The sequence below is a fragment of the Juglans regia genome, chromosome 1 (assembly GCF_001411555.2).
Source record: "Juglans regia cultivar Chandler chromosome 1, Walnut 2.0, whole genome shotgun sequence".
Taxonomy (NCBI): Eukaryota; Viridiplantae; Streptophyta; class Magnoliopsida; order Fagales; family Juglandaceae; genus Juglans; species Juglans regia.
The window spans coordinates 42,090,119-42,095,314 of record NC_049901.1 but is presented as its reverse complement, the minus strand read 5'-3'; positions in this window follow the sequence as shown (position 1 = coordinate 42,095,314).

Sequence of the window (5,196 nt, the reverse complement as noted above, 5' to 3'; positions counted from 1 at the left end):
GAATATAATTATATTCTTGACCCCTGAACTAAAAAAAGTTTCAATTCATTTTTTAATTTGCATTATGAATTAATATTTGACCATTATTATGAATGAAAATTTAAACTTTCGGATTTTAAGGAAAGGTGCATTAATTTATTAAGCGAAAGGTGGGTGTGAGTTACAATTTTCTTATAATATGGGGTGTAAAATGAAAATTATGTAATTGATTATATGTTGAAATGTAATTTTCCTTAAACAAAAAGTGAAGGGAAAAGAGGTAATTTTTCAAAGGAGTATTGATTGGATCATAGGAAAATGGTGACCTCAAGCTGTTTGATGAAGTATGTGACATGCATGGTCGCAACCATTATGTCTTATTCATGGCTTTAACACACTTCTGCTTTGCAAATTTTACCCTTTTGAAACTTCTTAAGAGGGTTTAATATCTTGTCAAGCTAACGTGGGATATCATGGTTTGGTCGTGTGTCATTCTAGGAGCTTCCTTGTCATAATCATTCCTATCAATGAAAATTAAATCATCTTGTAATTAATAAGGTGAGATCGATATTATAGTATGAGTAACCAATAAAACGTTGACATGTATATATATATATATGTATGTATGTATATATGATGATAAAGATGCCTCACGATAAATGGACCACTCAATGTTCTTAAAAAAAAAAAGTGAATCCATACATAAAAAATAAAAAAATAAAAAAAAAAAAGTAGGAAACTTTGAATTTGATTAACTTTTTCTTTTACCAAAAATTATCTACTTTATTCCTTTTTTTTTATTGTTTTGAACAAGAGGATTGTCCTGTCCACACGCATCGGACAACTATAAATCCTATGGTAGTTCTAAAATATTATTAGAATATTTATTAAGACTCAAGTTCTTATATTTAAAAGGTTATCCGTTATTGATCCTAATTATGTAATAAAGACTTTTTTATTGTGTATTTTCGATACCACCATCTATATATACACGTAGAAAGGACATGCATAAATGTCATGGATCGTTATTTGTGACTAGTTTTCTGATTTTTTTCTAAACAATTTTGATGGCCGAAAAAAGTCTTAAATGTTCTAACTGATTTAGGCTTCATTTGGAACTTGGATTGAACTGAGATCAGTCTAATTTTAAGTTGAGTCTAACATTCAAATACCTAACTCTCAAATCATTAAACTCATCTCAACTCAATACATCTTTACACGCGGGACCCACAACCTGTTTTAACTTCCTATAAATACATCTAAACTCTTCTTAACATCAAAATATATCTAAACTCATATTAGGTGGGTCTCACAAAATCCATTCAACCATCTCAACTCACTATTATTCATAAAAAAACTCACCACATCTCAATTCAGTTCAAGATCTAAACCGGATCTTAGAATTGCTAAATGATTTAGAAATAGAAAGTTTGGCACCTAAACTTGTTTATGAGTGCCAAGTGATTCGCCTCTTTTGTTAAGATCCATTTAGACGAGTGGAGTAACTAGCTAGGTACCTTCCTTTGAAGCGAGAAATGTAATATATAGAGGAGAATATATATATTCTCAATCGGTTTATAATCTTTTATCACTTTATGAATATAATATCGGGAGCTTTCTTCTTGATGAGATCTTGAAGGACCCGAATGCCTCATGGGTTCCCAAGTCCATGGGCATTCAAGCTGAGGCATTTCATGGCTCTTGACGGTGTTGGGACCCAGCCACCGCCAATGAAACTTCATGAGATTTCTCCAAGTCATCATTGAGAATAATAGACCCCACCTTCTGCTTTGTAACTCGATTCGAAACTTCATCGTCCTCCAACTGCTCCTTTCGTTTGCAAGTTGAAAATGTCCGTTGTGGTGAAACTGAATCTGAAGGCTTCTGTTTGTTAAGAATGGACAACCTATTCCATTTACGCCCCTCTAGTAATTTAGATTTTTTTAGCCCTGGCCCTACCATGCCCACCTGGGCTTCAGGCCCCGTTATTGCTGGCCCATCAACAGGGCCTTTAGTCTCCATTGCAGAGGCTTCTACTATCTTTACGAAGCCCATTTGAACACCATCCTGATAAATCGTGATTCCCTCATCCACCTTCATCAATTCCTACGTGATTCCAGCATATGTTTCCTTATCAACTTCCTTCTCACACTCAACAATATTTGCTGGATTTATGGAATTCAACGTCTGCATGTCTTGGGGAACCATCTCCTTTAATGCTGCAGTAACCCCCAAAACGGCTCCCTGATTATTGCCCTGATCTGTAATTGCATTACCTTCCTTCCTCGTAGATTCCACTAGAGAAGTCACCGGATTGCTGCTACCAGCCTCAGGTTGCACTTCCCGACGAGGCCAACGTCTCATCGGTTGGGATCCAACTCGCATCCAACTGCCATAAGGGAGGCCATCTAACTCAACACTACTATAATACCCTTGCCATTCTGTACACTCCAGAAGGACATGATTTAAGAGGCCACAACAATAACAAAAGTTGGGTAATCTTTCATAAGAAAAACGAATCCCCACAGGCTTCACAAGACCAATATTCATCATTTTTCTGTAACAAAGGTTTGGAGATGTCATTGGAAACCCGTATACGCAAAAACTCCCCCCAAGCCATTTCACCTTTCTCAATATCCACTTCTATGTCCCTTCCAATCTTGCTCCCTATCAGATTCTCCAGATACTCATTTCGTGCTATAAATGGTATGTCATGCAACCTAACCCAGAACAATGCCTCTATGAATTTGATCTAATGGACTTGTTGATAACATTCAATTTCTTTGACCAAGACCAAGTGTTTATCAAATGACCAAGGGCCATCCTTAATAACTCGATCCTTATCATGTTCATAATCAAATTCGATTAAAATGAGCACCGAATTCAGTTCCCTGAACTTGATGTCCCTAACCGGCCTCCAAGCTCTTTTCATCGTAGATTTGAACGCCTCCCGGTTGTAGTGACGCTCAATAAAAAGTTCGACCAACAAACATTTCTCACTACAAAGAACAGAATCTTGCAACTTCTAAACATCTACTTGAATCTCTTCACTCTCCATCACCGTGAGAGAGAGTTTCTTGTACATATCTTCAAGATTCACTTCCATCATAACAGTTATCACCCACCCAAATGTCTTTGCAAGCAAGGCACAAAGGAAAAACTAAAAGCTTGTACTGCACTATGAAAAAATAGTCTCTACACAGAGAAACCCTAGGAGAGGGAAACCCTAGGAGAGGAGAGAGAGAGCCCCTAATAATATAGACTTATATATCTACACAGTATTTGATAGATTTATGATTATATACGATGAATAAATACTTAAGCCTGAATAAAATAATTATAAAATTTTTAAACTTCTATATAAAAGATGATAAATAATTCAACTTTTTTAATTTCTAAAACAAAAATAATTTTAAAAAATTATATTGTAATAATATTTTATTTAATTTCTAATTTTTATCTCATCTCATCTCATTTGTGTAACCAAATGAGACCTTTGTTATTTATGTAATACTCTTACAATTATGATGAATATTATATATATGTTTATTTTACTGATTCTTGAAACCGATCGACGGTGCTACTCAAACTGAAAAAACCCACCTATACTTTGTACCAAAACTTGTTAAAGCTTTTTTAAAGCTTTTTTTTTTTTTTTTGTATTTCGATACACAAATAATCAATAAAATTTATCAGTGGCTCTATCATTTAATTTCTTGCTTGAAACACCCTTTGAACATTATCGATTTAGATGCAAATGATCGTTCTTCTTATGTTCGATCGGCTAAGATATTATATATTATGTGTGATTGTGAAACATGTCATCCACGATAAAATTGATGAAGATGATGAGACATGTTTGTCGGAATATTCAATAGAAGTCTGGAAAATAATTTATGAAGCGGTGTAATTGATGTGGCATCATTAAAAGGCAAAAGAGTATAAGTAATTATACTCTTGTAATTATACATGAATCTGCCTATACATCATGTCGTCTTTCGAATTATCTTTACTCTCTTATCTTCTTTTTCCATTCCCCCAAATGCATCATTTTCCTGAGCCAAACTGTGCGATACCCACAAGTTTATGTGATCCATATTTTTTTAATGAATTTGACGAAAGAATCTTGAAGAATTTCTTTTTAATGAAAAAGACAAAATAATAAGACGAGTTGAGTTCGAGAAGAAACCAAAAAAACTCACATCATTTGTCATCATTCTGTAATGTTTCATCAAATTGCAGTGTGTGCATATGAATTTCAAGTCATAAAAGTTTAAAAAATATTTTATGTATCTATTAATTATTAGATATATCACGTTAGGGAAGATTAAACATATTTCAATCTATTTCATACATTCAAATATATCTCAGTGAAACTCACAAAACATTACTATTTACATATCAATTATGGTCATCTGAGATTACCTCAACACCTAAACACAGCCTAAACATTTCTCATACCAATTTTTAGTGAGAAGTGCTATAACTACAAATAGATTTCACAAAAAATAAATCCACTAATTGATATGATTTTATACGATACGTTAAATATATTTTACAATAAAATGTATCGTATGAAATCACATCAATTTGTGAGTTTACTTTTATAAAATCTTTTTATTGCCAAAATATTTCTCACTTTTAATATATACAAGTTGAATTTATTTATTTTTCTTTTCTTCTAGACAAATTATATGTATTCGAGTTATATGGCATTTTACAATATAGGACAATGATCTTTATAAAGTGAATTGTACAACGTATATGGTTCTTTGTATGAATCTTCTGAATGATATTAAATATATGAGAACTGTTACATATATAAAAAGATTATATAATAACAAACTTACAAAATGACGTGGATTTATAGAAACTATTGGATATATTTTATAGTAAAAATAACTTTATAATCTGTCGTATCATATTAAACCATATTAAATAATTGTAAGTATACTTTTATATAATCTCTTTATAATTGAAGTATTTTACTTAATAAAGAATGTGAAATTTATTTAATATATCTATTTCTATCCCGTTTTAACTTGTAAGCTTCAGGTTGCGTTTGGATGTTGAAGTGAGTTGAGTTGAGTTGAGTTGAGATGATAAAATATTGTTAGAATATTATTTTTTAATATTATTATTATTTTAAGATTTGAAAAAGTTGAATTGTTTATTATATTTTATGTTAAAATTTGAAAAAATTATAATGATGAGTTG